We start from the raw sequence: 11,525 nt of genomic DNA, 5'->3' as shown, positions 1-11,525 counted from the left end.
CACCAGAGCAGTGTGCACTGTGCCCACTAGGTAAGTTTTACCCCTCACCCCTCCCTGCGCGCATTTTACAACAGCATTTGCAAAAACTTTTGAGAGTTCAGCACATAGTAAAAATCCATTTTAAGTTTCCCATCATGCCCAGTGCATTCCCTCCCCACCCACCCCCACGACAGAATAACAGTTTTAGGAACAAAACTTACCATAGATCAGGGTTTCTCCAGCTCGGTGTTGCTGACATTTTGGCTGGGTCATTCTCTGTGGCGGGAGTGGTCCCGTGCGCTGTGGGATGATGTTTAGCAACATCCCTGGCCCAGGAGACACCAGTAGTGTTTCCACTCCTGTTTCGACAACCACGAGTGTCTCCAGACACTGCCAGTGTGTCCTGGGGGAAACTCACTCCTGGTTGAGAACGAATGCCATAGATGAGACATTCTCATGTTTTTCTAGACTATTCTACATTCTCTTCTATTTAATTAAGACAAAAGCTGATGGCAACCTACTAAATTGATTTCCTGACCCCACTAACAAATCTTGGTTTGTGATTTGAAAAATGCTATTATGGGATTGCGAGATTAGCGGGGGGTTTTCCAAAGAAGGGAAAGTGCACGATATGCTTTCCAGAGGAGGCGTGTGGCAGGAGCTTTACAGCAATGAGCAAATCATTACTACACATTTGAAAATAAGAATACAGAACTTGGAAGTTTCTTTTAAGGAGGATTTAGTCTTTCTGATTACAAAGATGGTGGCCTATTTTGGAGACCTAGTAAGTTGTTCAGAGACGAATTCTTCTCCTGAACACGTGGGGCGGGATGATACGCCCGGAAAGAATGCCGAGTCCTCCCCTGCCTCCCTGAAGAGTTGGAACGCAGGTGCCTGTAGGATCTGGGATGTGGAATGATGAAAAGGTTTTTTCCATGAAGGATTTATTTGCAAACAGTACCCATAAAAAAGACAAACTATTTTATAAAAAAAGTTAAGCAAGTTCCTAGGTTTTTCTCTCCTCCTTAAAGGGAGGGTGGAATTGTATACACTTTTATTAGAACTCTCCGTCTAAAAGGATGCTCATTGCTGACACTAAGCTCGCAGGCCTTCATCACTGGTTTCATGGTTTGGATGTCAGTGTAAACCGAGTTTCCCCACGGGCATTGAGGATCCAGGCAGGCGACTGGGACATTGGTTTGGAGTCAGATAGGTCTGAGTTTGAGTCCAGGTTCTGCCTACTTGCTCGGGGACCTTGGACAAATGATGCAGGTCCTTTTAGACTCATCTTTCTCATCTTTAAAGTAGGAATGATAACATCTGTCTCAGAGCTATCACAAGCCCTGTCACTGCTGTATGGCAGCGTGTGGCACACAGTGCATATTCCGCAAGCACCGTGACAATGACCATTACTGCCAATGGACAACACTGATATTATACAAAATCCTGGGCACTGCTGACTCTCAGCCTTGCTCCTGCTGCTCTTTCCTGGCAGAGGATGAGCCACAAGGAGCCACATTTTACATTGGCTGCCCCAGGAGATCTGCTCAGAAATAGCAGCTGATGACCTGAGCTGACTGACATCTCCATGGTGAGAAGCTTTGGACCCTCAGGCAGGGGCCTCAGAGCAGCCACCTAGTGCATGGCCCCACACCATGCTCCAGCAGCGTGTCTGAGAGAGAGACACTTCTGAAAACAGGCTGTGGATGTCTAGAGACTCAGCTGCTCATCTGCTTGAAGGGCAATGCTGGTATTTGGCTGGGCCAGTGGGGTACGATAGACGGCGATCTATGTCAGGAGGGACCCTGAATCTGTGTGATTTTCAGTTGTACCTTTTAAGATTCTGATGTGAAAACTGATAATAAACAAAACAAGCATCAAATTGGATGCATGTCCGGCAGAAGCGCGTGTTGGCTGAAGTCACAGAGCAGTATCTGGCCCCCGGTGCCCTCGGGCTTGCCCGGCGACGTCGCTTAGAAACACCACTTAATCAAAGGCAGCCTCTCGTCACGCTGGAGCGGAGCCCAAGCCGCCTGTTTGTAAAGATAATTTGCAATGGAAAAAAGTCTAATATCTATTCCAACCATTTTTTTTTCTCTTTTATTTTTTTTCATACTTGAGGTGATAATTTTGGAGGAGAAATAATAGACGTAGTCGATACTTCCTTTTATAAGAGGGAAGATCAAATGAGATAACATATTTCATAAGCCGTGGAGTAAGTTTATACGAGTAAGGTTTGCCAAAATGACCACTAAGAAGATATGAAAGTCTAGAGAGAAAATGATGAAACTCGGTGATAAAAAAATGATGCATTCTGGAAACTTCTGGCGAGTGCAGATAGGAAATGAGACCCAGTGACAAATGCATCCTCTCCCTCAGTGTTGACATAGGTCAGTAGGTTCCAAAATATTTGACTGCCATAATAGCAGCTCGCCTGAATAACAGGCCTCCACGCCAGGCAGGACTTTTCTCATCAAAGGACATTAGGACGCTTTTGAAAATTTCATCCTTTGTGAATGTCACAGTTTGGAAGGGCTTCTATTTTTATTAAGATGCTTTAGGAAAACCAAAAGGCAGATTACCCAGAGGAAGCACTACAGGGATTCAAGCTTGAATGCTTACAAACCACCCAGCCCAGTGGATTCCAAAATCCACCCCAGTTAGTTAAACTGTGAAATTCCTCACCGCCCCACAAAGACCTGCCATTGGAAGACCTGTTATGCAAAATAAGTGGAAGTACAGCTTCCCCAGGGAGGGCAGGACCCAGCAGATTCCTACCCACTCCCATCTTCCCCTCCACCTGCCAGGCAGCCACTCTCCACCTGAAGCCCCAGCCAGCACCCCTCCTGGGTGGACTTGCAGGTGGGCTCTGCAGAATGGCCATGCCCTGGAGGTAGCCGAGGGTCCACCTGGGCGTGCCAGCCTGGAGCAGCCCAGCGCCTGCATAGACCCTTCTGCCCATGGCCAGTCCAGTGCGGATGAGTGTCCTGAAGATGTCATTTGTGCGAACTTGTGATTTACAGACACTTTCAGATATACTCATAAGATTCCAAGTGTGCATTTTCAACACACATTTTATGCAAATCAAGTCCCTGGCCCATACATGAAAATTCCCAATTAATCAGGAAATGCTCTAGCTGAGTTCCAGTCAGCAGGAATTGAAGTCTCCTATGAATTTACCTTGTAAGGATCAATGTTAGGATTCAGACTTCCCAATATCCCCCTCCTCTGTGAATATGCTCACACAAAAAGGGAAGTGCTGCTATTGGTTAACATAGATTATTTGTGAATTTAAGTATGACTATACATGCAGACACATATGTACATGTATGTATACATTATTTTCTTTTTCACTACTGGCCACCAACAACTGACAACATGGAACCCGGCTGCTCTCATCAAGGACACCAAGGCTTTGTTGCAAATTCAGAAGTTTGTACAATGGTTGGGAGTCCTAACATCTGACTCGCGTTTCTCTTAGAAGATGTTCTTACTTTCAGATGTTCTTACCAGAACATCACCATAGAGTGATGTTTTGCCTTGATCAGTGAAAGAGAATTTGGCTCTCAAAAGGACAAACTTATTTCCCTGTGGTATCCAACCCTGCCTTCCTGGGATGAGCTTTTCAAAAGAGGAGGGAGCTTCTGAAGGCTCCGGGGGAGGCATTTCCACCTGAGCAATCACGCACACCTCCGCTGCAACCAGTATGCCTTTTAAAGTGACAAACTGTAATTGTTCAAAACTTGGCTCCCTTCTCTTCCCTCAGTAAGAAGTAGAAGGCTGCCAGTTTGAACCTTAATGGGCTCAGCTGCTTCAGAGTGGTGGAGTCACATTGTTAGATTCCTTTTGCAGCTGGACCAGTGAATTATATTCATTCACAAAACCAGTCTTACCTGGCTGGCTCCAGGGTCCCTACGTGTGCACTCACATGGGTGTAGATTTACCTCCGGCCTCAGCGGAGGGAATCTTTAATCCTGGAGGAAATTGTTATCTGTTATCGCTGCTACTCTGGTGCTCTGTATGTGCCCTGCCTTCTCTCTGAGGAGTTCTGGAACCAGATGGAAAGGGGGCTTGTATTGGGAGTGTTCTCATACACACTGAGAAAGTCTTGCATATGCAGCAATTTCAGTTTCTATTTCTGAGGATTTTGTCAGGAGTCTTGACAATCAATGAGAACTGAAAACAATTAGTCACAGTTGCGGATCTCTCTTTAGGTTCACGGTCAGAACACGCTTCCCAGGCGAAGCCACGTCGGACGGCAAAGCCCAGGGCTGTGCTGAATACAGTTTTTAACCAGACAATGGCATTTCAGTCTGGGGCTCAGGAAACATCCTGACATTCCCTTTGTTTAATCAAAGTTCTTTCCAACTCTCGAATGCTGGCTGATTTGCGGGGCCGCCTTATATTTCCCATCTCTGATAGATGATGCAGTTGGTGTTGAAATCTTTACAGCTAATCTGAGCAAAATGTTTTCAGCCAGTACAAAGGGAGCCAAACAATGTTGTTCTTATTCTTATTATCACTAAAAGAAATTTCCAAATTTCCCTGGATCAGGGAAGAGCACAGTTTTCTTTCATCACGTTTGGGACCCAGGTGAATTCACATAGACTTGAGAAAGCAGGAAGTCAGGAGGGAGGAGCCAGGCCCTCCACCTCTGGGACAGGTGTTGGGAAAACTAAAATAGGGAGACAGCTCTCAGCAGAGCTGGAAACCTGTTTAGTTTGCCTTTTAGGACTTTTGATGTGGGCCCTCTTGTGCTTCATGTCATTTTCTTGTTGTTCCACGTGGCGCTGAGGAATGGGGCAGTGGGAAGAAGGTTGTGTCCTTGCTTCCAGAGAGTTCCGTCTGTGCAGAGGCCGCGCACAGACTCAGGGTGCTGCCCAGCAGCCGCTGGTGGCCTGGTGGGCAGATGCCTTGTGGACAAACCAGAGCCCCAGAAGGTTCTAGATACTACTCCAGAAGTCTGCTTTGGGGTGTGGGGTGTGAGCATTTCTTCCTGGGTTGGTGGCGAGGTTGGGAGGAGTCAGGAGACGCTTTGGAGAGGAGTCTTGGAAGAGCAGCAGGGGTTTGCAAGGGAGGGAGAAACATTTCTCCCACAGAACCTGGGTGGAAAGAAACACAGACAGGGGACCCAGCCAGGGCCCCAATAACTCTGGTGGCCATTCCACCCCATGGGACCACAGGATAATTCTATACTTTTTGAATTTCAGTTTCCTTATTTGTAAGTTGGGGGTAATACTCAGTTACAGTTTGTTAAATAAGAGTTAAACAAGATTTATCTGTCAGTTTTGTATCTCATATATACACACGTTTGCTGCCTGGCACACGGGCTAGGAAGGTGACAGGGCTGCGATAAATGCTGGTTCCCTTGTCACTGTGATAAATGCTGGTTCCCTTGTCACTATGGCCCCACCCTCTCCCCAGCTTTGATTCTCATAGTCTCAGATACTGCAGAACAGGACTGTAGTTTTTGTTTGTGGCTTGTTCTGTGTGTCCCATTCAATTTCTCCTGTCCTCTGTGGTCCTTCTGCCTCGCTGTTCCCAGCACAGCCTGCGTTCAGTGTGTTGGGGACAGCCTGTGTGGAGCCACCTCCCTGTGGCTGCCCTGAGCAGGGCGAGTTTCCCAGGTTCCATCTGTCCTCGTCTTCCCCTGCCCGCCCCTCGTCCCCAGACAAGGACATCGGACATCGTCCTAACAGACGGAGTTTCGTGTCATTTGCTTTTCTTTTGTTCCCCAGCAGAACTGTCTGGAGGAGGCCGTCCACAAACACTGGGCTGTGGCCTTCTGCGGGCTTCAGGGAACAGGGGGAACAGTGGCTCTGAAACGACAGGGCGAGAAACCTGTGTGGCAACAGCCTCAGAAAGACCCTTTAGTGTACCTTTCCCTCTCTGGAAAATTAGGTAGATCACAAACATGGCATGGAAATACGCCCCGCTTTGCTCAGATCTTAGCAAATAGAATCGGAGCGAAGGCTGCCTCAGGGAGAGAAGCTCCTTGCCTGTGTTCTGTTCGTGATGGAAGCTGCTGTGCACCCTGGGGGCGGCCAAAGTGACTCTGGGGTGTGGCTTGCCTCTGTGCAGACATCTCCTTTTCATAATTTGAAAATGGAAAGGACAACGGGGGTGAGGACGGCAGGCTGCAGGCGGGCCGCAGCTTCCCGTAGGCGGGTGGCAGGGACTGTAGGAAACCTTGGGAGTTTCAGAATCTAAAGCTGTGGATTTACAACCAGAATTTTTTCTTTTCCCTAACACGGCTCTGGCCCCGTGCCCTGGTCGTACCTAGCAGCTGCAGCAAATTGATTTATCCTCTGACGATAGTTGAAGCTGCTGCCTGTAACATCAGAGACGCAGCTTCGCAGGCTGTTTTTTCAGAGACATTAAATTTTTTCCTTTTGCTTCTCTTTGTTATTTCTACCATCTGGTATTTTGGGGTGCAAAGTGTGGTTAATAACTATTGTGCTTTCAAATAGAGATTGTTTGGAGATGTGTGTGTTTGGGGGAGTATCAGGGAATGAAATAGCACATGACGGTCATAAAATACTCTAAGGCAATTGCCGTACTGGACTGTCAAACTTACCGCTTTCTCTTAAAAATGCCTTCGTTAATTCCTTTTTTGTTACAATTTCTTACCCTTTTAGGACAAGGTGAGTGAACTCTGAAGTCAAGAGAAATAGGCCGCGACCCCAGGGACCTGATCCCCAGCCCCATTAGGAAACCTGGCCGCAGTCCCAGGCGCTGAGTCAAGACATGGAAATGCCTCCAAGGAGTGGGCAGCACAGCCAGGAGGAGGGACACAGGGTGGGACCAGGCAGAACCAGTTCCCTTTCTACGTCTTTCTAACCCTTGAACAAGCCATTCCTGCTTTTGAATCTTGAGTGCTGCATGTGTACACGGAGCCCTGTGCTAACCGCTTCATGAGAACATCGTGAGGGCAAAGTTAGATGAAGTAACATGTGCAGCCCCCCCTCAGTGCAGCCCACAGTAGATGCCCATGTGGTATCTATTACCGCGATTACTTTGTGTCTGGCTGGAGCTGCCTGGAAGGGGACGTTGTTTTTGTAAGGCTCCTCTCCCTCCTGCGCCCCCCGCCCCGCCCCTGAGGATGTTTCCGTGGACTTGCCGGCTCCATCTGCATTTCTGAGTTCAAGATTCCATTCTTGGGGCTTTTCAGAGCCTTCCGAAAGGCTCGGCGGGTCCAATTTGCTAACTCTGAGAATGCTCACCTGCACATTTTAGCTAAATTGCTCGTGAGAGCAGTTTGCAGCATCGCCCTGAGAGAGGCCACGCCAGTAAGAGGTGGGATAGAGCGAGATTGTCTGCGAGGGAGTGGCATCCTTGTCAGCTCACGAGCACAGTGACTGCGTTTACCCCTCCTGGACGTGGGGATCTGAACGCCACCCGTGGCCCAGCAAGGCCAGCTCAGTAGGTGCTCTGTGCCACACGGTGTCACCAGCACCTTCCTGCTTGGGTTTGAAAGTAGCTCTAGAAATCCTCTCACCCATATTCTGCATTGCCAACGGCACTTTGCCAATTAAAAGGACAAGTTTTTGGGTATGAATCATGTGCTTTGTATAAATTCTGCTATGTGATGATTTATTTTCTTGACACCAAATAAATTACACACAGTGAACTTGGCCTACTTTTACACCACCTCCTCTATGGATTCTGGGTTAACATGAAGGGAATTGATTAGAATGACAACCAATTTAGTGGGTGATGAGGACCTCATAATTTGGACCCTGTAGGAAAATTATTTTAAAGAAGTGAAGAGTCAAAAAATAGCTTTTAGGAGCCAAAGGGGTTTTACAATTCCTAGAGGTCCTTCCAGCTTTAATAACTCACCTACCATGTTCAGTACAAAGGTTATCAACCTCCCCGGTGGAGACAACGAAGCCCCAAGCCAGTCCACACTCAAAATCCTGAATGAGTCACTGATCGTACACAGCCCCAGTGACCTACTTGCCAGAGCCTGCTTCTCTTCTCTCGGCACTCAGGAAGTACCTTAAAGAAGGAAATATTTCAAACCAAAGTCTGATTACAATTGACTTCATTTTAATAAACTGAGGTCTCACTGGCCCATTTTTAGAGTTAGTTTTAATGCCAAGTGTCCTTTTAAAAAGAAGTCATTTTACAAACCTGGTGGCTCCTACCATGCTTCCGAGACCTGATGCTGTGAACTGACTATGGGGGACTTTCCTTCCTTCCCCTGCTGCCTGGAGCAAAGGCCATGAGAACTGAGGTGGGACAATCACAGACCTGCAACTGGCCACAGAGGCCCTTCCTGTCCTTATGCTTGCAAATGAGGAAGCCAAAGTCCAGAGAGGGTTAGCATTTTGTTCCAGGACACACAGCACCTCTCAGGAGGGTTATGACCACGTGGGAGCTATCCAGGCTCCCTGAAGTTATTCTGGCTGGAGTTCCTTTTCCCCGCTGTGCCTTTGCTGCTCAAAGTAGCAAATCTGAGGACCAGCGCTGTGGCATCATCCAGGGAGTCGTCACAAATGCAGAAGCTCAGGCTCCGGCCCAATCCTCCAGAATCCACACCTGCGTTGGGCTCATTGTCCACTTCTGTGAAACTGGAAAAGAGACACAAACAAAAAACAGTGAAACAGGCTACTAATCTGTACTTGTTTAGTTATGTGAAATGTTGGCCTTGCTTCGCCTGTGTCTCCACACGATTAACTGACTGCTCCTCCCAGCCACCGTCACATCCATTCACCAGGCATAGCTTGGAAGTAGCGCCTGTTTGGGTACAGACATGGTCTTTCTTGGCGTCCTCACAGTGTATTTCTAGCTTTAACATCAAAATTTCTTACGGCAGTAGGGACTCTGCAAGCTTCCGTTGTGTTCATGGACATGTCATCCTATTTGTGAAATTCAAGCACATCTGCACCTATTATGAACAAGCGGTAGATGCTCATTTCAACTTCTTCATATGCTGGTCCTGGGCGGGAGCAGCTACTGGGCCGGAGCAGCGTATGCCGATTTCAACTTGTTCTCCACCATTAGAACAGTCAGCCACAGTCAGTAGGAGTAGGTGCTAATTTTAACTTATTCTCAACAAACTAAGAAAACCTCAGTTTACATAAAATATAGTTGTTGGAAAAGAAAGCATACAAACGGCACATTAATGATTTTTAAAGCGATTTCCTTTCAATGGGAATTATCCCTGGTCGTTTGAATTTATCACATACAAGGTAGGAAATGAAGGGAGGAAACTGTTTTTGAGGACCTCACGTGTCCCAGGTACTGCGTGGGGTGACGTACCTATGTGATCTTATTTCATTGTCTCAAAGACCCTTGCTGGATGTAGTGTGTCCTCCATTTTGCACAGGAAGAACATGGGAGGTGAAATAATTAGTCATGTAATTTTGGAAAAATTACTAAATTTTTTCAAAGTAGTAGTAATTTGAACATTATCCAATCATGGTAAAAGAAAGCAAATATAGAAAAGTCTTGCCAATTATAAATCATGGTAAATATAAGGCATTACTTTTAAAGTATGGGCTATGCACATCATAAAATGTATAAATAACTTTCCTTTTTATGCGCAAGAATGTTTTCACATTAGGCACAGTCTGTCCATGGAAGGCCTGATGCCCTTTCACTGTATTCCACAGATAAGGTGACCATATATTCTAGCTTGCCCAGGATGTTCAGGTTCATTTTTATTATCCCAGTGCAATTATAATAGCACCCTCCCATCACTCACAAAAATGTCCTGGATTAGACAAAAAATTATACGGCCCCTCAATGTATTGTGCTGCCAGCATTTATCTCTGTCGTTAAACTCTGTGTTGGAGCTAGAAGCTAAAGATCAGCCTTTCAACCCACTCCTCTTATAGATGAGGGAGCGAGAGACACTTTCCAGGGCCTCGCTGGAGCGCACAGGGTGGTGGGAGAGAGAAGACCCAGCCCAGGCTTTCAGATTGGTGGCCTCCTGGCAGTGCCTGGTCTCCCTGTTCCCTGCAAGGGGGTGGGATGCCATTGAAATTAGTGACAGGGTGAGAGGCAGGCGACACATGGCAGGTGGTGCTAAGATACGATGGTTTGGGTTCTGGAGAAGTGCTGGTTACCGTTGTACTTCTTTTAGGAATTTTCAGTCCGGTAAAGGAGGAAATTTTAATGGGAGCGAGACAAAGAGGAGGTAGGGGAAGAAGAGGATCGGAGGAAAGGAGAGAAGGAGAAATGCAGAAATGCAGAAAGGATGTTGGGCAGATGCAGCCACGGACATAGTGCCAGGGAGTGAACACTGTGATTCTTACTTGGCCATCGCTTGAAATAATTACGAATCCTGAGAAGGAAGCCACAGTGGACCCTATCTAGATGTCAAAATATTGACAAGGGGTGAGCAAACTGGGAACGGAGTTCTGCAAAACTGGGAAACGTCAACGTGAAAGAAGGAGTTCCCACGGGCAGGTGCACTGAAAGCCGGCCTGCAGGAGGATGCGTGGTTATACACAGATCGGATGTCTTTATTGGTGGGATTTATCAAAGAGCTCAAGGTTTTCCCTTGGACAATATTTCTATCTTGAAAAACAGGCAATTCCACACATTCACAAAACAAATAGAACAGGGACATAGTTGACAACTGACAGTGTACTGATTCATGTAATTCTCTCACACTGTGATAGTTAAGTATCTTTTTTATCTTTTTTAACTTTATGGGATGTTTTATTTTGTTTGTTGTTTTGTTTTGTTTTTATGGGGGTGGGAGGAAACCTGTGGACTTTTATTCTAGTCTGTATTTTTGCTGGCTTCTAAAACTCATTTCTGAGAAAAGAAGCCCTGTGCTTTAAGAAAAATGAATCTTGATGTCATGATTGTGAGTGACCGGAGCAGGGTCTGCACCTGCCTCGCGGCTGTGCGCAGAGGAACGCGCCTTCCCAGCCGCTGAGCGAGCAGAGGAATCAGACCTTCCTGCTGGGGCCCCTGCAGGAGAGAAATGGATTCCAGCAGGGAGGGCGCCGGAGATCTTAGCAGGACAACAACAGGCTAAAGAGGAAGAGGAGAGAGGCAGGGGAAGGACAGCTGAGGGCACCTGGATGCATCTCTGTCCCTCGAAGCAAAGGAGCTGAACAGAATATTTCACCTGTGGAAATCAGTGAAGACCAACCAAATGAGAAAAAGCAAAGGCTATTTATTCTGAGCTTGCTCTTGTGAGGGAGTCGGCCACCGTCACTTGCTTTTGGTAGAGGTTCAAAGGCTGGCAGAGGAGTGGTACAGCTTCATGTGGAACAAAGAGAGGGCTTCAGGGGTGCTGTTGGCAGAGGGAAGCTGGAGTTGGCTAACTAGCGCAGGGCCTCCTATGACATTGGTTTTGGGAGCATAATTGGCTTTCTCTGGTTGGTCCTAAGTTGGAAAAAGGGACAAACATTAGGGGACCTGTCAGTTATTTAATCGAGTCTTGGCCTCTGGCCAATTGCTATAGACATTGTGGTTTCCAGTCCTGGATGGTCACTAGGAGCGAGGATCCGACTTCTGCAAGCCCGATTCTGGGAGTTTGGCTTCCCGGACTGTTTACCGTAGATAAGGGGTTGGTTTCC

General features: G+C 47.1%; 1 long non-coding RNA gene across 1 annotated transcript; it reads left to right on the top strand.

Moving 5' to 3' along the window:
- LOC123636407 lies at positions 1 to 7,523 on the top strand. Its single transcript, XR_006734518.1, has 3 exons — positions 1 to 30; positions 6,618 to 6,623; positions 7,216 to 7,523. It is a non-coding gene; the product is annotated as an uncharacterized LOC123636407 (long non-coding RNA).
- Positions 7,524 to 11,525: the final 4,002 nt, after the last annotated feature.

The sequence above is a fragment of the Lemur catta genome, chromosome 4 (genome assembly GCF_020740605.2).
Source record: "Lemur catta isolate mLemCat1 chromosome 4, mLemCat1.pri, whole genome shotgun sequence".
Taxonomy (NCBI): Eukaryota; Metazoa; Chordata; class Mammalia; order Primates; family Lemuridae; genus Lemur; species Lemur catta.
This window is presented reverse-complemented; position numbering and strand designations above follow the sequence as displayed.